At 42.0% G+C, this 22,914-nt stretch overlaps 1 long non-coding RNA gene across 3 annotated transcripts; it reads right to left on the bottom strand.

The window, feature by feature from the left end:
- Positions 1-1,266: 1,266 nt before the first annotated feature.
- Positions 1,267-13,199, bottom strand: LOC121064654. Of its 3 annotated transcripts, none has more exons than XR_005816606.1 (4): positions 11,969-13,199; positions 7,762-7,837; positions 7,500-7,609; positions 1,267-3,614 (listed from the first exon to the last, which is right to left on the bottom strand). It is a non-coding gene; the product is annotated as an uncharacterized LOC121064654 (long non-coding RNA). The 3 variants fall into 3 exon arrangements; XR_005816605.1 differs by having other exon boundaries at positions 7,500-7,837; positions 11,969-12,055; positions 12,897-13,199; XR_005816604.1 differs by having other exon boundaries at positions 7,500-7,837.
- Positions 13,200-22,914: the final 9,715 nt, after the last annotated feature.

Here is a 22,914-nt window from a genome sequence, read left to right as displayed (position 1 = left end):
TTCCTAGAATTTAAAACATATTCAATCTGCTTTTGTTTTACAATCTGTAAACACTTTTAGAGCTCTATTCTTTATTTAATGATAGATAGGCACAACACAGCTGTTTTCTTGTGGCCTGTATTTTTAGTGTAACCTTATTCTTCCCTACATGCCCTGTTCAGAGTTTTGAGTATGCCAGAAGAATATGGGCCAAAACATCAGCAAGACAAAAATGCTCTGAAATAAGCAGAAGGTGAGTGATTTTTAATTCATATCTGCAAGGTGATGATAGGAACTACCTCTCACAGTACCCAGGACCAGAGAGGATGGTTTGTATACAGTTGGTACAGGAATATGTTTATATGGCTCAGCAGAAGACCCTCTAGGTAACGTGAGGGCTATAAACAAACTAGGCATGTCAACGCAGAGCCTGTTGGACAACTGCACGTAGTTTCTCAGAAAGCCCAATTAATGCAAGTCAGGCATTGCATCAACACGATTAGAAGTGCTCCTGGTAGCCAAGGCAGCTCACTCAGAGCTGGTGTCTCAGCGTGGCACTGTCCCACATCACATAACCCTACTGTGAGAAGAAGTGACGGGAGCAAGAGCCCTGTGTAGCGCAGTGATTATACACAAAGCATCAGTGCAACAGCCCTGCTGAAATTAACTTCTGCTGCCTGCACAGCCATTTCAGGAGGTCGGCTGGTGCCTCTGCTTAATGATGCCCTCAGCTGTGCCCTGAACTCTCCTTTGGCAGGGTACAGTATGGCCTTCCCGCCAGCAATTAAAAAAAAAAAAAAAAAAAGCTGGTTTCAACTTTGACTTCAGTTTATATTTCAAATGTTGTGATAAAATGATCTCCCAGCACTAAGGAATGCCATATGCCATCATAATGAACAGCACAGGCCTTCAGAATTAGGCTGACACCCAAGCTACATTATTAATGCTTGCACATAATCTTCCTTTTTAGAGATACTGTGCTGACAAACTGTAACTCTCATCTTTGCATTTGACCAGCTCACATTCCCCCCTGTAAACACTGCACATTCACAAATCAACCCCATGCTCCAGCAGGACAAGCAACAGCAACAACTCCAAATTCACCTTCTGACAGATCGGCGCAAACACAGTGAGTTCTTTTCTTGATACCACATAGTTCTTCAAAGAAAATAATTTGTTTCCAGAAAGTCTTTCCCCTTACTTACAAAGCTTTGAGATGGGAAATCCTGTCAGCAATAGCTTTGACAAGCATTTCTTTTTTTAATACTCTCATTAGTAACTTCATCCTTCTTGGAAAATACTCGACTGTTCAAAACAAGCTGCCCACACGCACAGGGACAGCTCTGCAGATCTTAGCCTCCTTCCCCTCAAGAAACCTGAATACCTGCCCCCAGACCTAAACTGGGTGGCTCAACCTGTTGTAGGCTTCAGCCAGGAAAGAAATGGCCAGTTACACCATTTCAGGCCCTTCCCCTTCTGTTGGCAACTTCCCTTACCCTTTTGAAACCTTCAAATTAATAATTTCTTTGGGATATATGGTGCTGGGAACAGCCATCCCATTAGCTCTTTTGCAGCTGGAAAACCACCTGGGACAGTACTGGGTAGAGGAGGAGGTGGGCAGAAGAGCAGAACACTGGGAGCAACATGGTTTATTTTATTATTATTGTTGTTGTTGTTGTCATTATGTTGGGCCAGGAGACAACTGATGCATAAACACAGAGCACAAAATGGTCTCTTCCCCAGAAGCTTAGACTGTAAGTATAAATATTCAGCACAAATAGAGTCTGAATAGAAGGTGTTAAGTAGGGAAATAGTCATGGTAGATGCTGTGAGTGAGGAACTAATTTATATTGGAAGAGAAAGTAAGCAGACTGTACAAGAGAGTGCTACGTGGTCAAACAATGGCAGTATTGTGGACGGGCATAAGACTGCATTTGTTAAAAGACTGAGAGATGATGTTGCAAAAAGATTTTGGTGCTAGAAGCAAGAGAGTTGTAATAAGTACTGGACAAAACATCAGTTTCTTCTCCCAGTCTCCAAGACCCCAACTTTTAGCTCAACAGGGCCACCTTATTCCTCCAAGTAATCCTAGAAAAACTGAAGTACAGAATGGCTTTATATTACAGCATGTCCTGCTAGTTAGAGCTGTAGGCATTAGGCTGCTCGAGGCAAGCTGGGATTTATAAAAGAGCTTCCCACAGGCACTGATCCAAAGCCTGTTAATGGGAGTCTTTCCTCTGACTTCAGTGGGATTAGGAGGAGGCCTCCCACCCAACCCACCAAGGCTCCTATCCGACCATGAACAAGTTTGAAGGATCCACCCTGCACAGATGATCAACTTGCGCCATGGAGGATGCTCCATCGAAATCTCTCTTGAAGGGCTGATTCGATGCCTGAAGAAAAGGGCTGGTGTATTAGACGTGTGGCATATGTAAACACACAGGACATCTACTGCAGTGCAAAACCTCAGTAGAGAAAGGTTTTTTATGCACCTCACAGGATATTTCTAGCACCCCAAGAGTTAACAAGTTTCCATAAATTTCCCTGAAACTCACTTTGGCTGACAAAGGAGCTGCTCTTGCAGAAAAAACAGAAACTAAAGAAGCTGTCACTTACTGCACCGTTTCCTTACGTTGGAGTCAAGACACTAGCACTAATAAAAGGTGACTTCTGTCACGTCTCCTCCTTCTCCTCCCTGCAGAATACCCCTCAGCCGCATGGAAATTTTTTTGCAAACTTTGGCACTGTCTGCATTCTAGCAAGTCACGCTGGCAAAAACAATGAGGCAGAATTAATGAGAGGAGTTAGCTTGTAAAACAGTACAGTGTATCAGCAGCAAACAAGGAAGGAAAGCCATCCGGATGGCCCTGCACACAAGATTAATTGAGAAAAATAAAACTGATCTGCGGGTGAAGCAGTTTACAGTGAACTGTTTAACTTTTACCATGGTAATAGTCCAGCTTGTAAATGAACTCAGAAAAGATACAGTAACCATGCTAGCATGAAATTATTAATTGATTACTAAAGAGCAACATCTTAAAGCAGAAAGACACAGGACTGTGCTCTGTTGTGTGGAAACGCAACACCTTCTGGCACGGGCTTAGAAAAATGTGTAAGTTCTGTGAATTCTGTAAAGTCTGTTACAGAGGACATAGAAAAGCCATACCTGAGTGCTATAGGATAGAAATAAAACATTCCCATAAGCATTGGAGCGAAAGACAATCTGATGGCTGACTTCCCTGCATGGGGCGATGACTATGGTGGGGAACACAGCGGAGCCAGCCGGCCATTCTAAGCAGTTTCAGCTCACTTACTCCTACATGCACACTTTTTTTTTAACGCAAAGCATCATTGTATATCATGACTATGAACACTTCAGGAATGCGGATAGAAGAAATTCTGGTTTAAAACACTAATTGAGTGTTGGGCAATGGCTGATGACATTCCTCTGGGCAGACAGGCATGGGACAGCGTGTACCCACTGTGCGATGGAGACAGCCCTGGTACTAACGCTGGGTCGTGGCTTCTCTTTTAGCAGCCGCAGGTGGGAAATAAGTCTTTCATCAGGCACTTTCACAACTGGGAAGGAGTCCCTCCTGTCTTTTATTTTTTTGGTCTAAATCCTTATGTCATACCTAAGTAAGAAATCAAAAAGAGAGATACCAACCATTTCACTTCAGTTGTTCAATTATATACCTATTATCTAGAAAATTGCCATGCCTAAATGAGACCCATTTGTTTGTTTGTTTGTTTTACTAAGTAACAAAGACAACTTTGCTTTCTGAAGAGTATATTTGTACATTGCTAATTATCTTTTCCATGAGTACAACAGCTAAAGTTTGCATGGAAAAACAAACAAAAGGATGTCATTAAGATGGGTCCCAAGAACCTTTCAAATGATTCATAGTAGTCTTGGCCTAATTAAAATTGAATGAGAAAACAAACATGCTTGCAATTTGCTAGGATAATATTGGGTATTCATTAATTTTTTCAACCTGGCCCGTATGTGACAAAATGAAGCACATGCAGTCAAAGTCTAAGATCATAATCATGCATGCAGTGTAAGCGATGTGAATTGAATTTACTCTGTAGAGAATGGTACAAGCCTTAAATCTTACAAATCCTTAAAGTAGTTGCTAATTCACTGAAAAAAATCTATTTGAGAATTTCATGCTGCCTCCCTTACTGGAATAGGTAAGCATCTAATGTATAAAAACTACAGCCTGGAATAAGTCATATCTCTGCTTTGGGTTCCCACTCAGCCTGCTCTCAGTGCTACAATGCACACTTCCAGTTTTAAGCAAGGAAAAGAACTGGAAAGAAGCATTTTTCTTTTTATTTGAACATTAGGATAGACTAACTGGAAGGCACTAAAAGGCTAGAGACAGATTAGGGACCATGAGGATGGATGGAGAAACCGAGTCATTGCATCCCTTGGTACAAAACCATTGGCTTCACTTGGCTTAACCCGGTGATATGGTTAGTACAGCCGTACACTGGGTCTGCAACCAAAAAAACAGTTTAAAAGAGAGAACCTATGAAAAAAAATGCATATAAATACTAACACAAATCCCTAGCAAAACAGTAAGAATCTTAGGCAATAATGAACTTGTTGAGTAGCAAGCAGGATTCCCTGCTATGAGGTGGGCATACATACACCTTGTGGGATAGGGTCAGGTGGCTCCAAAGAAATATCCACAACCCCCCTACTCAGAGCTAATTAATAAAAAACGAGGCAGAGGAAGGAGGCTGAAGTTCTGAGGATCTGAGGGAATCAATTCAGGGCTGTGGGCAGGTGCTTGGCCTGGGAGACCCAGAGCCAGAGGAAGGGTACCTACATCATGACAAAGAACAAAGCACGGTTCACTGTTAGATTTTGACATGGTCCCCACCTTTTGTCTGCTTGACCAGTGATGACAGTGTTCCTCTAGGAAGCAAGAGACCGGGGCTCAAAGCATTTGCCAGCTCACAGAATAACTGCTAAAGGAGGGGAGGGAAGGAGAGAGAGGGACACAGCCCCTCCTTCTGTCAAAACTGGATGCTAGTTCAGGACCAGATGGGAGAGACGTGGGACTTAGGAGAGAAAGGGGGTGAGAAGACTTAAAGAAAACATGATGGTTGTGGTAAAGGCATTTGGCAAGGCTGAGGGAACGCCGTGGCTCTCTCTTATAAGATTATGTCTGTAACATATGAAGTAGTCAGAAATAAGTGGCAGAAGCAGTCCTGCAGCAGTGAGAAGGCAGCAGCAGTCCTGATGGCTCTTCGTGTGTCCCCATGGCACATATTCTGAGCCTTCTGGACTGGGTCCCTCAGTGTCTATGGCACCACTCTGCCTTACTCCCACAGACTGACCTGGCTGTGAGGGAAGCCCTGAACCTGCTGTCCTAGACTGAGAATATCTCAGCATGCAAAGTGAGAGCTCGAAGGAAATGCCTAGGAAGAGTAAGCACTAAATTGCTTCTGGACTACGTACCTCCAACCTGTCTAAATTTATCTCTGTCTAAATTCATCTCTGAATTCACCCTGGATGAAGAAACAGCCGGGCTGTAACAGTGCACCACATTATGGACTTCAATGTGCGAACACAGGGGAGGAGGCACCAGCGTGCACAAGGCAACACTGCTCACAAAGCTGCCAGAGCATGCTGCACAGCCCCTGCTGCATGCACATCAGCACCCAGCCTGCAGGGTCTATCCTGGCTTCCCAGGGAATCGCCTCTCCTGCATCTGGAGCTCTCTGCAGCATAGACCAGGACCGCAGAAGCCAACAGGAGGACGGGGAGCTTTCTGCAGCTGGCAATGGCTTTAATGCTGCAAGCAACAACCTGCCAGGTTTCTCGGCATCCGGCAGCCAGGACAGAGGAAGGTGGCCCTGCCTAACGATGGAGGTTGTCTGATGGCTGCAAGTGATCAAAGGCTGACGCTCTCAAGGACCAGACACCCTAGAAACATCTCACTGCTCGCACCGCTCTCTTGGCAATGAGATGAAAGGGAGAACACACCGCATCTGACAGATGCTGATCACTTTGCACAGGCTCAGCTCCACAGTGGTACTGAGGATTGGTGATACGGACTGTTAGATGCTAATTTTTAGGTACTCCCAGTCTAAAAAGGAGCTGCCACTGTTCCCTTTTGTATAATTTCTGTTATAGAAGGCCTAGGAATTGGCTCAAATCTTTTTGCAACTCAGGCCTTAACCTATTGCTTTCAGTGTCAGCAGCAGCAGAAAATGTCTGTACAGGCGTTCTGTTATTCAGATATTCAGAGCAATCTGCAGCTCTTTGTGTCCTTACAGAAACAGCCCTGTCTATCACCAAGAAACGAGGCCTACACTTTGATCGGCCGCCACCACATAAGCCACCGCAGCTTATCGAAAAAGCATCACAACTTCTTTCCTGGGCTTGCAAAACAGCTGCACCCAAGCGAGCAGAGCTCATTTTCTTCCCCTGCAGGCTCCCACCAGCCGCAGCCCAGCTGCTGGCTGAGCAGATGCTGCCCCCTGTCTGGCTGCTCCGTTCCTGGCCCCAGAGGAGCTCTAGCAAAGGGAAATAAAACTTTTTGCCTCTCCTGTCAGGGTAACAGGTGTGTCTCAGGAGGACTTTATTCATTTCTTGCATGCACTGCTTTGAAGGCCAACCTTTCCAAAGTCTGTAATGTCCTGTGATACTGGGACCTCCAGCTCGTGGAGGAAACTGTACCCAAGGTAGGTGAGCTGCAGTGCGGTTCCTTTGCTGCTTCTCTCCTTCCAGCAACAAAAAATAACACTGGAAATCCCCTTGGTTTCCTTTCAGGGGCAGCTAAATTTCCAGAAGTAACGTGGTCTCTTTTCCAAAAACTCCAATCAAAGTCATTTTAAAATGATGTAGACAAGACCCTGAACAATCAGGAATGCTTACACATATATTTAACTTTTTCTACATAAAATGTATTTTACAAAAGCCCATTCTATATTTCTGAGCTCTGCTAGAAGCGTCAAGGCACTCCAGAAGAGAAGCTTCCCACCATGAGCCCTGCTCCTATGTTTAGCTAAAATATTTCTAGGGAGAGCTGTGATCATCAATATGGCAATAAAAGCTACCCTGAGCATCCCAACTGATATATATATATATATATACAATGTACTTAGGACATATATATATGTATATATATGTCCTAAGTACATTGTATGGTCTTCATCTTTATAAGCCATTTCTTCAAGGCTTCTAGCAGTTCCCTGCTCTGATTTTGGATGTTTTCTTTTTAAAAACAGAGGAAGGATGACTGCTGTGTAGGACGCTGATTGCATTTATTGCTATTAGTAGTGTCGAGCATTTATACTGCAGTTGCTACCAGAGGCTCTTTTAGGGGTCCAAGCCCCATTTTATTAGGCATTACCCAAATTCTGTTCCTGAGGAGTTTCTTTAACAAAACTCTGTGGGTAGTAACAATATTAGCTAACAGTGAATAAATATGGACTATAATTCAAATGCTTCCTGCAATGAACATGAAGAGGCCAGTGACCAGCTCGGCAGCTGCTGATACCTGTAGCCATGATGCTCCCAGCCTTCTTCATCTTTACACATGAATTTTCATGTCTAGGTATCTCTGCCAGAGACTGTGATTTCAGCTTCCACACGAACGAAAGCTGAGGACTGGAGAAAGGAAGTTGAGAGAAGCATTAGTAGTTTGAAGGACTGGGGAGATGTGCCATCCATTTCGGGTCCAGGGAAGGGTAACAGAGGGTTTGATAATAGAAGGGGAAATAGGGTCATCTAATCATGCGACCAAAAAGTAAAAAATGTACCTGGAAAGACACAACTTCTCCAGCAAGTGGCTGTACCAAGTGTCTTCTTGCAGCTCAGAGTGCCGTTGTCACCTTGCTGCTGGAGGACAAGAATATTGTCAAGCTTATTTTCCCCATTGCACTGACCAAACAAGCAACATCTGGGAGAAACAGAAAGAACCTAACTTCTAAGCATAATTATATGGGCATATAAAGACATCTTAATGGATTAAAAAGAGTAGAACATTTTATTTAGAGGTATGCTAAAATCCTGACACCATCAAAGCATCATCACCTTCACAAATTAATCAAGATTTGATCAACTTTCTTCAGCTGAAAATATATAACTATCCTGTTTTGTATCTTACAAATGGGCATTCTTAGAGATGGGCATTCTGTATGATTTAGCTAAATCCATGAAACAGAGCAATCAGGAAGAATTGAGTTGAAAATTATTTCCTCTTCCATGAAAAAAATATTGAATTTTCTAAACAACAATATCCATCCAAAATTAGAACAAAAAGTATATTAAAAAAAGCATGCTTAAACACTGAAAGCTTGCAAAAGAGTAACTTTAGATTGGATCTTTTTTTATTATTTTTACCATCAAAATGTTTCTTATATTTTGGCTTTAATTTTACTGAAAATGAATTTCAATTTTAAAATGAGGCCTCTTGAAAACTTCACTCAGAAGAGTCGAAATAGGACATCTGAACAACTTTAGGGCATTTTTAAAGACTTTCAAAATTTATTGAAATTGTCCTTTCCCAATACACAGTTTGAGAAATCAGCACTTTCGAGTGCAAAATGATTGTACTCGTGAACTTCTGAGCAGCCTTCGCAGTACTGCAGCCAGCCTTTCACTATGAAAAGCTGCCAGTAGGGCTTGAAATGAATGGTTCTGCTGATGGTTTTAGCCTGTTTACATAACAATCCCAGGTAAAATCTCTGCCAAAATAGTCAGAAGGCAACTGAGCAGTTTGGTTTTGGATAAAGAGCTTTTTGCTAGGTCACTGGGCAGGACTCTTACCCTGCTGTGTCCAATGGGGCAGACGAGTCACCTGCTGCACCGAACTCCTCACGTGCAACCAACCCAGGTGGGCACAGTGACTGCCCTGTGCACACTTGGATATCCCTATTTATGCTGGGAAAAGGATTCAAATCCCAAAACTGCAGGGCAGTCGCCTACGGCCATTTGGTCTGAGTGGGCAGGGAAATGTGATCAGGTCTGACTCTTTACCATTTGTGACAGACTCTGCAGGAGGGATGGATCTGATCCCCTAACATGGGGCTAAGCAAGAGGACAGTTTGGCTTTACAGAAGAGGCAGTTTGGCTTTACAGAAGCCTAGAGGTGAGGCTGCAGGCTTTTTAAAACTGTTTGAATGTGGTGTTTCCAAGCACAATGTAAAGTAAGGAAATTCAGTACAATACAAGGCTCCAGAAGGTGCCAAATACTCACAGAAACAGGTCAACATTTCGGGACAGTCCTTGTTTTAGTCTTCTAACATTTGGAATTTGTTTTGAACCCGTTACGTGCCTAGAAGGACTGAAGATCTACCTGGAGCTGTCAGACCCACGGGACCTACTGCCTGCCTACGCTGCTGAGGGGCAGAGAGGGAGACTGATGATGAGAGCAAAATGAAGGCCTCACCTGTAAAGACTCAGGCCTTGATCCTAACACAATGACAATATTTACACTTGATATTGAGCAATGAGGTTTCCAGTAATTCCCGCCAGAAATATGTTTTTAAATGTAACAAGGAGTCCATCTTTTGAAGAGCATTTGTCTGCTTGAGTAAACAGAGGAAAGGCCAAGGAATGGAGGGACGGCCTTGAGGTCGGACATGGCTGCCCAACTCGTGCCACGTAAGGAACGTTTCTTTCCTCAGCACAAAATACTGAGTTTGCTGCTCTGGGAAATGGAAACATTAGAGAATTGCACTTTAAACCAAGGAAGCTGCCTGGAGACAAAACCCCCGTCTATTTCGACATTCTTTGATGTCAGCTGAAAAGCAAAGGCAGAGCGCTCGGGCTATAAAGCTGAAGCAAATCTAGAGGGACGTTCCTGACGGATGAGTCACGCCGTTCGTGCCAGCCAGGGCGCACACACGCTCAGGCTTGCCAGCTGGGGAGGCTTTTCCAGATAGCCCCTGCTGGCAGCATTTCAGCCGGGCCAAACTTTCTGACAGACGCAACAAATAACAAACAGAAATGCCATTCGGTTGCTGCTCTCAAGTAGTCACATGGAGTAAGTTCAAAAAACTGCAAATATCTTCTGAAAATTCAAAGAAGAATTAAATAAAGCTACCCAACGACTCCAACAGCTCAGCCCCTACCCATTCCTTCCAAGAGCCCAAGTCTTGAAGGGCAGCACACCAGTGTCATGCAAACAAACACGGTTCTTGTTTCAGAGAACGATGATGGACATTTCACCTCCAGCCAAGGGGCTGAATTTAGGCTATGTCAAGAAGTACACAGATACAGCAGCAATGCTGCCAGCAAAAGGGAGCAAAGTGCTTCCTACACAGCAGCATCTCCCTAGCACTGCATTTAGCACCTAGTCTATGTATAAGTAAAACCTAAACCTACAGTTATTGTTGACACGTGGCTGGTTTCTTTCAAGAACTGCAAACACCAGAAAAAAAAAAAAAAAAGGCTTCGAAATATTCAGGATGTGCTGGCTTATTTCCAAATTTGTGAACTTGCATATAATTCAGAGTATCTGAGATTTTTTCAGCCTTGAAATAGTTGAATCTCCTAGGCTACAAGTACAACTGCCTTATCTTTCCGATGCAGGCTCTGTTATTAGATGAAAGGCTGGGAGCTGCCAAATAAAACCTGAGAAGCAGCCCCCTACTAGATGCTCTACCAGTATTCTGCCAGGAAGCAAGTTATACTAGCAGTAAATTAAAAATACTTTGGCTTCCTTACAGGTGAACCTGATTCTCATAAGGTACCCAGAGGAAGACTGACTGCTACTGACCAAATTTAGCAAGATAATTTTTAGAGAGCTCAAGTTAGAAGTCCACTTAGCGCAAAACACTAGGACAACCATCAGTATTTGAAAGACTGGTAGCTGTCTCAATAAATTCCCTTTCAAAAATCAGTCTCTATAGCTGGGGAGCAGTATTTCTTCCTAGGCTGAGATCTTGGGTTACAGACTGTGCAGCTCATCTGAGCATCTCTGACTGAATTTAGCACCTGCAGTTCTGTTATTTTCAGACAACTATAGAACTAATGACTCATAAATGTCAGTATTAATACTTAGAAGAGTTTATAGAAGAGTTTAAGGTCTCATAAAACATGGAATTATTCATGGAGACAAACCTCATACTAAAAGAAACGCCTAAGCATGCCTTGTCACGAAGCACCTATTCATGTTCTGCATGGAGTTGGGCAAGCTGGTCATAATTTCATGCTTATCCATTCATATATCAACATCTCTCTCCTAAATCAGATCTGTCAGTTCACATATTTTCCAACTCTTTATCTTCTTAGTTCTTTTCAACCTGGTCAGACTAGTTTACTCTTCCTTCAAGGAATAGTATGTGCATTGAATTTTAAAAGGCGTCTTTGTGTTAGCGTTTCAGAACAAGAAATTTGCTTTAATTACAATACAGTGACATTAGCTTCTGTAGGAAACGTGTGTTTGGGTTATTGACTGAGCCAGGAATATATTTAACAAATTATTACAATTAATAAATCCATACATCATATTCACATAATTACTACACCATTTCAGGTTGGAAATGAGGAGACATTTCTTCTCAGAAAGAGCAGTCAGGCACTGGGACGGGTTGCCCAGGGAGGTGGTGGCGTCACTGTCCCTGGGGGTGTTCAAGGAGAGGTTGGACGTGGTGCTTGGGGACACGGTTTAGTGGGTGACATTGGTGGTAGGGGGATGCTTGGACCAGGTGATCTTGAAGGTCTTTTCCAACCTTAATGATTCTGTGATTTTCCATATTCCAAGATTCTGTCTTCTATAACATCTCCACAGCCAACATCATGAGCTTTAGAGAAAGGTACAAGAGGTCCATACCATGTGGTCAGAAAACCACTTGGCAGTAAAACAATGTTCTCCCTAGCACGCTCAAAATAGCTTTTATCTTGAAGGTATGAAAGTCCTTCCGATTTCCCAATGCATTTATAAAAGGCTGCAAGTACTTGAGCTGTTTATGCCCTCATTACCTCTGTGACAGTGACTCACAAACAACAACTGATTCATACCTTCTTAACAATACATTCTTCAGGCTGGTTATAAGAAAAACTTTCTTTAATAATTCTTGCTTTCACTGCTGTTGAATGTCATCTTCTCTAATGAAAAAGAGCAAACAAATTGGGTTATTTTATCTAAAGACTGGTACAGAAAAAGCTTCCCATATGTGCATAGTTGTTTTTTTTTCTGCATCCAGTAGCACGGATAGTGAGTAATGTATCAGTCAGATCACTTAGCCAGATTAGGAAAATGAGTTTTTAATTATTTCCGTGTCATCTCTCTATCGTTGTTGCAATCCTAACCTTAATGAAAAATCCATATACCTAGCTATTTGCTGCTAGGAAAATCACAACAACACTGTGATCACCGTTATGTCTCAAGGACATCCTCAGTTAAATCCACGCTGGAGAATAAGATGTCTGGATGTCTGCTCTGGTTGCTCTGAGGATCAGATGGCACTTCATCCCTCATTAGGTAGGGTAAAGCGAAGGGATGGGGAAAGGGACAGGAGAAGTCCCTGGACCATGACTGTGCTGCCAAGCATCCACACAAGTCCTGTGGCTGGCAGCGCGCACAGGAGCAGGTGCGTCTCTCAGCACAGCCACAATGGGAACGACGCACGCTTCTCAGAAATGTCATTGCTGTGTTTGTCTAGGGTGAAAATCTGAATGAGAACAAAAGCAAAGACAGGCTGCATGAGCTATTCCCTGTTCTGGACCACATCCAGTCATCTGCATATTAAAAGGTTTCCTTTCCCAGAAGTTTTGTGACAAATCCGCTGATTACGGGTTTGCTAGAGAATAAAGATGATGGAACGAGACATAGCTTTGTTCCTCCTTCTCCTCATTTTATACATGAAGAGAAAACAGTATTAAAATGAAATGAAGATGGATGACTGCGTTTTAGTCTTTGCCACGTGACTGTGGATGTTGCACTCACTATTTGCAAAGCTGGGAGCCACAGAAACACCACCACCAGGAACAGCACCCTCTGATCCTACTGCTCTTCCTGCCTGGGAATTATATTTGTTAGGCACAAAGAGAAGCAGTACTTCCTCAAAGCACTGTAAAAACAAACAAACAAACAGAGTTAATGTAAAAGACAGGGAGGACAATTAAGACATGAAAAACATGTTTTTGGTAATGTTTCTCAAATGCCATTATACAACAACATCTGTTGCAACCATACTGTCCATTTGTGCATTCTAAACTATGCAATATTTGGTCTATTAAATCACAGAAAATATATTTTTTTCATCATTTCTAGAACGAATGTGTCAGTTTCCTTTTTGAGAGTGTTTGCCTTTCACAAATACTCAAATTTACGTAAAAAATCCCCAGGACTGCACTAAGAAAATCTGTATCTTTATTTCAGGTGGGCCTAATTTTATTTTGACTTTTCATAATTATGTGGAGAACAAATGTTTTATGACTGGGAATAAATAGCAGAACAGAGAATATCAGAGATAAACTTCATATAAGAAGGATCTATAAAATTCTTCTAAGGTCAAATACAGAATTTTTCAGGTTTCAATAGACAGAATTTCAACTTCAAAAAGATCCTTCATCTCAGGGTAACATTCAGATATGATATTTTAAAGGTTGGAAACACAGCAAATTACGTCACCTGCTAACACCATAGCTGTGAATAAAAGGCCTGCTGGTCTCCTCAGGAAAGCATCTCCCTTTGCACCACCTTGGCCTCGATGTTCACAGAACCATCTGCAGATCCCATGGCCATGAACCACTTTGTGGCCTTGCAATAGGGATCCACCACAAAAAGGGAATTTGGTGTTGGCACACGGCTGAAATGCTTTTTGGATATGAATTGTTAATCATTTGCTGTTTCTAAATCCGGGCAACCTGAAAATTTAGGTCCAATGTGTTTTGTTTTTTCTCCAGAGATTGGAGCCCATTTGCCCAGAGGTGTGTTACAAAGATCATCCACAAGGAGGAGCCAAGTTTACAAATAATTCGTTAAAAAAACACGCTGCAGCTCTGTCAGCCCATACCCAGATTAAACAGATTAGTGAATAATCATTGCTTGATAAAATAAACAGTGTTTGCTTTCAGCTCGAGTCCCATCAGGAAGAAGATTCAGCAGCTAAAGGATGTTTCCTTAATTACATTATCCTGACTTCTCCCAATTACATGGGGAACAGATGTTTTATGGCTGGAGACAAACACAAAGAGAGGGAACATCAAAGACAAACTGCCTGTAACAAGAGTCTATAAAATCAAATAAAAGCACCTAACTAATTAAACAGGCCAATCGCTGTACTATTGTAGCTTGCTTTGGCTTTTTGTTAAACTCAATTAGTTACAATGCCAACCACATTTTGCCTGGACAGGAAGGTGTGATTAAGAGAAATTGGATCCCTGGGGACTGCTGGGTGATGCTGAAAGAAAACTGCAAAGGTTGGTATAAAGTTTTACACCACAAAATAAAGTTACTATGTGAATGTATAACAGCGGCTTGCATTCTGAATCTACTCTGCTTATTTCACTATAACCTACAAAGCTTAGCTTAACTTTGCACAGCCTTTGTGAATAGACTCATTACTATTTTATGGCTATACAAATCTGTAGCACTGACACATATCAAGACATAAGACCAAGAATGCAAAGTGTCTGCTTGTTGTGACTCCTCCTGTGTGGTTTTCAGATGTGGTGAGCCTTCAGAGAGCCAAGCAACGCCAAAAAGATGCATGCGCACTCTGAGCCATCTAGGCATGGGTTTTGAAATCAAAATCCGAAACCTCAGGTTTGTAAATTAAGTAGCCATGTCTGAAAACTTCATGTTTTCATGTCTTTCATGGTTTTCACGTCTACTCTAGCCCCAGAATGATCTAGAAAGCTGAAGTCTGTACATAATGAGGAGCTCCTGACAAAACTCAAACACAACAAAGTGCGCAAGAGGGAGAAGCAAGGACAGGTGACCTGAGAGGAACATAGAGATACTGTCCAAGCATGCAGGGACAGGGCTAAGAAAGCCACAACCACCTGGATTTGAATCTGGCAAGGGACGTGGAAAGCAACAAGGACTTTTACATGTATATCAGCTGCAAAAGGAAGACCAGGGAAAACGCAGGCCTGCTGCTGAATGGAGTACAAAAGATATGCAGAAGGCTAAGGTACTCTGTGCCTTCTTCACGTTGGTTTTTACTGGTAAAACCAGCTTTCAGAAATCCCAGGCTCCTGGAGCCTGGGAGAAAGACTGAAGCAAAAGAGGTTGAATAGGGTGAAGTTAAAAAACACTTGGAAAAGATGGGACATACACAAGTCCAAGGGACCTGCTAGGATGCATCCATGTGGGCTGAGAGAGCTGGCTGATGGTAGAATTAGATGATCTTTAAAAGTTCCTTCCAAATCAAATCATTCTACAATTCTATGATACTCTCAATTATCTCTGAAAGGTCATGATGACCAAGAAGGATTCCCAAAGAAAGGAAAAGGGAAAATGTTTCTTCTATCTTCAAGAAGGGCGAGGAGGAGAACTCAGGAAAATACAGGCCAGTCAGCCTTGGAAGGTGAGATGGAGAAAATATTCCTGGAAACCATTTCCAAGTGTATGAAGGACAAGGTGACTGGGTGCAATCAACATGGATTTTGTAACCATGAGCCCAGTAATACCGCGTAATTTCTAATAGAAATAGGTAATAAGCTTTGTACTGAGCTCGCAAGGCCCCAGGCTGAGGCTTGCTCTCTCTAAACTATTCCTGACTTGCCTGAAGCTTTGCTGTATTTGGTTTGACTGTGACAGCAATTTGTCTAATTGACATGGGGGGGTTGAACAGATTTGGGCTAGATGATCTCCAGCAGTCCCTACAAACCCCAACTGTTCTGCGATTCTGTGAAAATGAAGCCTGATGAAACACACCCAGACCTTTCTTCATGTTAAAGAACAGCAAAGACAGTTTTTTTTATTGTTTGAACTTAAGAACATTTCAAACTAGAATTTCCTCCTTCTTCTGGCCTTCTTTCAAGTGACTAATTACAAATCATAAAGGAATTAATAGTAAAGAGCTGCTATAAAGTGTTTGGGAGGAGTTTACAGATTTAGGGTCATTTATTCAAATTCTTTAGTGACAAAATACTATTTTAATTTGACTGAAATTTTTTTTAAGTGGCAACAAAAGAATTTGAAAGTACTATTGTTCTTCTGCACTGCTTCTCCACACAATGACTCAGAAAATTCATGTACGTGAATGCTTGCACATGGATTTAAGCATATGAAAACGAATACACATTTTGAATCCAAGGTGCCTGTTGCAAGCATCCTCAATTTGGCTGCTTCTTAGTTTCCTCCTATAAAAACAGCTGGAAACATCAATGTCTTGGGTAGATTTGGTATCTTAAAACCAGGAGTAGATCAAAACTAATGTCAATTTGATCAAACATTTTCTGTGTCCTCATTTTCTCTTCTCACTCCTCTTCTGTAAGAAAACTGAGTTTAGAGAGTTTTTTCTCTTTTTCCAGCTGAACTGGGTATTTCTCTTCACATTTTACAAACTTTCATCCAGAAAACAGTGTGGTTTATTGACATATATATATATAGCATTGCCCATTAAGTTATTGTGTCTAAGATCTGAGTCAATTTTGTTATTGACTGGGTTTTGCATTCCTGTTCTGCCTTGCTGCCAGGTCTTGGCATATTGTCCCTGTTAATCTGATTTTCTAAAATGTCATTGTTTCCTTACTGCATAGTAAGAAATGTCAGTTTAATAATTCAACAATTCACTACTGCAAAGTCCAGAAATATGTTGGAGTTATGTTCCTTGCAGGTTTTACCCAAATTATCACATCCTCGATGCAGACTTACACATCGCTCTGCCAAACACTCACCAGTGGAGTATTTTATGAACTAAATATATTTCAGAGGGTGTGTGTGGAAACAACATGTCACGGAAAGCCACCTTATGATATAAATCGCAGGTCTTCCTCTATGAAATTGCAGCTGCCAGGAATCATGTGATGATCCCAGTTTTGCAAACAACTCCATCACCTGATGGTTTACTACCCTCTTGGCAGTAGATGCCACAGTTGTTTGATGTTCTCTGTGGGACTGGCAGGGTCTCTCGGTGCCCTGAGAAGATTTTGTTTGAAGTATGCCCACAGACAACATTCTGTGAGCATGAGCTGGCACTTCCATTGTATTAGAACAATTAAAGACAGCCAAAATTAACTTTCTGTACTTTGTCTTCAGGACCATAGCATCACCCAAGGTATAGAGACCTAGAAAAACTTGGTGAACAAGGGAATGCCACAACAATTAGTATTCATTTGGGCAACAACTGGTATGAGAATGTATGAGAGAAAAACCTCAGTTTTTGCATTTTAATGACTGTAAAAATGTCAGCGTATAGCTGCTTTTAACTACACTGCAAGCCAAGCATAGCTTTTAACAGTCTACAAGCACAGCCTGAAGGCACAAAAATCTGAAATACACTGCAATCATTCAGATTAGAAGACTTTGGAGGCTGATGGAAAAACAAAATGAAGAGACAAGATGATAAACAACAGGGAACAGAGAAAAATAACCTTCACCAGGCAGTGACACGAAGAAAAATATGACGGATTATTGACTGCGCACTATCCTTGACAATGCAATAAAGAAGCTAAATGAACTCATGTGCCAGCTCCTTTCTGTATGTGCTTTTCTACTTTTCTTCCATCTTTTCTACAGGTGCTCCTCAGCTGTGATTTCTTTTCTCTGTGTAGTCTCTGCTTTTTTTCTTCCTTCCCCAGAGCTTTTTTTCTCTCTTCTGCACCGAAGGGTCATAGCAATATAAAAATCAAAAAGGTACTATTCCTTAATTTGCACAGGCCTTGGTTTTAAAGTTTCCTGCACTCATAAATTCATCTTGCTGACTTGTCTGTTTTCAGCTCTGGATACAAAAGAGGTAAAGCAAGCCTCATTAGAAATTAAAACAGCAGCACCTGTGTTTTGTTCAGTTTTCTTTTGGTTGGAAGCAGCAGCTTTTTAGTCTTTGCCTTAGCCATTCAGCCATTTCTGATCATACATTCATTCTGCTGCTTTTTTTTTGAGCAGGACCATGTCACCGCTGTAACTGATAAAATCTCGTCTGACATTGTTATAGTTTGTGCTACCTTTCTGGATATGTTCTATAACACATTTTCTTTTGTGTGTAGAATTTCAGCTTCAAAGACATATTACAGTGTTATTTTCCTCCTTAGGTTTGCCTGATTTACTTTTTTTTTTTTAAGGATTCACTCTCACTATGTTTGTGTACTATTGAAAAACCACACATTCTGCTGCTTTTCTGAAGCAATCTACTTACTGCCATTTCATTCATTGCCTTAGAGATTATGATGTGCTTTTTCTGTCTCTTCATTAGCTAGACAGATCTTTTTTAATTTGATTTTTTAAAGGTAACTTAGGCACCGAGTCGGAGCTTTCAAGCACCCTTTGTGTTAGTACACTGGGAGGCTTGATCTCATATCAAAGTTTCACGATTCCCTGGCTTCGGAACTGAGCTTTTAATCTCGCAGCTGTGACGTGCTTCAAAGGCTCCTGCAAGAAGCTGCATCAGGAAATAGGGCGCACAGCACTCAGATTTCTATTCCACCACAGGTTAGCAAATTCAGAAGACAAAGCTGTCTGAATCATCATTGATTAATTCAGTAATGACATATTCCACCTGTTTGAACCCTTGTCGTAGCTCAGGCAATTTTCCTTCGTAAAATATTGTTTGCTAAGGTGGCTTTAAAAATGCAAGTAATATCAGCTTTAATGCTTGCCAGCTACCTACCTGGAGGGGATGGAGGGAGGCGTTTGCTATTTTGGGGACCTAGCCTTGTACTGTTTTCTCTTCTCCTTGTACTTTATGGTCTGTTGGATTTTCACAATAGCTTCTTATCTACTCTTGTCAAAGTACCAGGAGCAGTCAGTAGCCTTCCTCAGATGTCAGAAATGAGCACCTATGGCTTCTTTTCACCTGCCTGGAAAAGATTCGGATGAAATGGCACGAAGTTACATAAACGTGGTCCAAACACCATGAAAGAAATACTGCCAGCTAGCTCATCAGAAACAGTGTATTTTATACTTAGCTGCCTTTCTGACACTGAGCTAGACAGCTCCTCAGACACTTTCATGTTAGTGTTTGCTGCCGTTTCACCAGCAAGTCTGCCCTCCCCTGCTACATTACACTTCTGTGTAACTCCCTGCTAGAAGACTCCCTTCTGTACCATTAACTACAATGGAAGGACAGTTGTTAGGGATTACGACAATGAAACCGTATGTTGCTCACTTAAAACTGTTTACAGGGGAAAATAAAGGGAGTTCAGGGTAATAGCATGGAAGGAAAAACCTACAGCTCAAGACAGCCATGTTCTACACCCTACCCGTGTAGGTCAATGTAAGAGTATTAAGACAGTGGGCATGACAGGCACTTCCATTTACCTAACGGACCAAAGGGCAAAAATAGAATAGGGCTACTTACAGGTACGTTAGGTACAATGCTGAATTCAAAAACCAAGATGTGTTAGTTGTTGTGCAGGATGGGCAGATGCAGGATCCGCAGACTGACTGTATCCTTGAAGACTCTGGAAAGGAAGGCTGAGACTCGCCTCCAGCGAGCACCCAACGGAGCTGCCTGCATGTGAACAGGATGACCCGGCTGCTGGCGCAGTCGGAGGAGTTGAATGGGGGTGTTTTGGAGTGGGCTGAACAGCTTCCACATTAAACCTCCATGGCCTGTATTCAATACAGCTCCATCATCTGCAGTAGGAGCTTAAGACACTCAGCATATTTGTACATACACGTGGGTACCCAGATTTAGGGGTCTTAAACTAAAGCTGGTATGGGTATGTCCACAAAACTTGCACAATCCATAAGATCCTGGAAAACAGTGGCCCAGGTGTTAGCCACCAGTGTGGCAAGGCAACACCAGGGATGGGCAACAGGGAGCACCCGCAGAATTAAGGGTTATAGGCTTGCAGCAGTTCTGTCAGACAAAAGTCATCAGGAGCTGACTCATTTCACGAACTCGGAGCTTTCGGAGAGAGCTGGGCTTAACATGTGGTCGTGTCAGCTCCTGGGGTGTTTTCCTGTTAACGTCACCATTTCCCTGTTTTTCATTGGGTTTTTCCTGTTCTGAAAGCTAGCTGAAAGACACGTGACACCGCACACGGACAGACCTAACTGGATTAACTTTGCAATTACCTGAGGCACTAACAAATGCTACCCTTAAGCACAGATACAGGATATTAAAAATGGACTGTTTGATCATGATGCCACATAAATAGTTTGGCAAGTTGTATTAAACAGAACTTACTGGTTAAGAAATTTATAATAAGTAGTCAAGGACAATTTTCCTGGTCAAAAAGAAAGACCCACCATGACATCAAACAGCCGTTCACAACACCATCTGCAATCTGTACAGCCAGTTAGCTCTGATTCAGACAGGAACAGATACACACCCAAATGGTTTTCAATCTTTTTTTCCCCTGCCCAGAGTGAGATGAAAGGATAAAGGCAGAACCATCTCAAAATAATCAGAAGTCTAGAGCCATCCTCCACGTTGTTGCTGAATGGGCCTGATTTAGTTTTTTGGAGTCACTTTTTAGTCTACTCCTTTTATTAATTCCCATCCCCAAACCCTAATTTCCTGTTAATTGCCACAGGGAAGTAGTTTGCCATTATCAGTTCAGTGCCTGAACTTCCTTATGGTGCATTTTATGTAATTCTGGAAAGTTTCACAAGCGATTAGGTGAGTCACTTGCAATAAATGCAGTTTTTCCAGAAGACTTGCACACTGACATTAGCACACGAGACAGGGTTTTAACACCAAGGCCTTGCAGCACAGAGAACAGATGAGCATTTATTCATCTCAGATTGCTTTTGTATTCACAATGCAGTGCTGCTGCCAACTCAAGTTCCATTTGTGATCCAATTATGAAGGTCAGAAAGTTATCCCTGCCCATTACCCTGCCATCTATTGTTAAAACAAAATATACACAGGGGCAGAAGCAAGACAGAAGACATAACCAGCAGAATAAGCCATGAGGACAGGTTTATCTATTGTATCACAAACATGACCCTGGATTTATCGTCACATTAACATGGGGGGCAATTTATTACTACTGAAATCTGCCAAGTGACCGAGTTCAGTTCTTCTGATTCTTCCTTCGTTCAAGCAGCACACTGAGCACAATCAATGTGGGCTGTTCCAGCATTCACAGGGATGGCAAGGCAAATCAAAGGATCAGAATCCAAATTAGATTGTCTGTTTAGAGGACACTGTACTTCCAAAATTGTCTATTTCTTCTCCCCTCCACCAGGAACATACTTTACGTGATACAGACGACTTGGGAACTAGCTTGAAACTTGGCTTTCATAAGACAGCAATTAAAATCAGTCATCAGTGTTTAATACCAGCTCACTGGGATAGGAGAAAAAAGTGAACTTGTATGTTTCCTTCACTGCACGGGTATTTGATAACATTTGTGTTTAATCTCTGAACAACTAACAGGGTATGTTATGAGATTCATCTAAAAGAAATAACCCCCTAATCAAGATCTGGTAAATTGAGTTAATACAGCTGAGAAATACTCTGATAATGAGTTTGCATTTAGTCAATAACACTCCTTTTTTGTTTGCAGAAAAATTAAATATGCTGTAGCTGTTGAACAAATAATTTAATCCAGAAGGCATCAGCAAGCCTTTTTCCTACACAAAGAACACCTAAGGGTAAAGAGTTATATCATTGGAAGATGTGAACGACTTTCTGCATTCACTGCTGAGTAAAAGGCAAAATGCTGAAAGTGAAAACACTTGGCAAAGGCAGGCTTTCAAATTAAAATAGAGAAGAAAGGACAAAACAGCTAAACCACCATTTTAAGGCATGAATGCATTCATTCTGAAGCCTGCTTCGTTTAAAGCTTCTTTGTATTAACACAGGAACTGATACACAGCAATGAAGTATCTCAGCTTCTATACTTAAGCCTCTGAGCATACCAGAAAAAGGCATCTACCAAAGCACTACTGTCACACTTGAAGCACCTCTCAGGAAGATGCAGATCTCTGGAAACAGTCACTTTGGACTCATTTCAATAAGTTTAACTTCTTTGTTCCATACAGCAAGATAACTACATCAACCTGCAACGTGCCAGCTGGCAGGCTGCAAGAAAGCTCCTTCTCATCCTACCCACAGGATCCGCTTCATTCTCAGCTTTCCCCAAATTAAAGACAGGACATTTTGACATTTGACATTCCATCTCTGCAGATTGTTTCTATTTACATGTTACTGAACAGCAACGAGGAGCTTCCTACATAGGAAGAAAAACATTAACTACAAGAGCTATCCCCCTGGCACGCCCAAATGCCTTGTGCAGGTACTGTTCTTGGACTGCCGTGCAGCAGCACTGCTGACCGTTCAGCAGTCACACTGATAAAGATCACTGGTACAAATCAGGTGGCATGAAGTTACTGGAAGTCGTGAAACCAGACACTGTCTGCATCAGGGAGCCTGGGACATTGCAGATGGACAGGACTGAAAACCTGTATTACCAATCTATGCCAGGTAATCTCATTACAGATATGCCTTCCCCCCAGAGCAGCCTAACCCTTTAGTAACACACTCGCTGGAAGCAGTTACCAGGCATCCTTTTGCTCCAGAACGGTTCAAAGTACAGGAACCAAAGTCTAAGAGTCCAGCTATAAACAGCACATCATGATGAGACTATGCTCTTACAGCATGCGTCACATTTTAGGAGCACTACATGCAGAACTCTGCCCGACGGTAAGGAAATGAAAATAAGTTCTGAACTCATCAAGTTTTGCATACAGAAGGCAAACTGAGAATGGGGAAGCTCTCACAGTAACAGCTGAAACATATTTGCTTCTGGCAGAATTTTATAACACATACCATTTTTTAGACATGAGGGAAGAGAGTTAGATCCTTAAAATGAAAGCAGACCATGGGAAAATTTCCCAC

Source organism: Cygnus olor, chromosome 2 (genome assembly GCF_009769625.2).
Source record: "Cygnus olor isolate bCygOlo1 chromosome 2, bCygOlo1.pri.v2, whole genome shotgun sequence".
Lineage (NCBI taxonomy): Eukaryota > Metazoa > Chordata > Aves > Anseriformes > Anatidae > Cygnus > Cygnus olor.
This window is presented reverse-complemented; position numbering and strand designations above follow the sequence as displayed.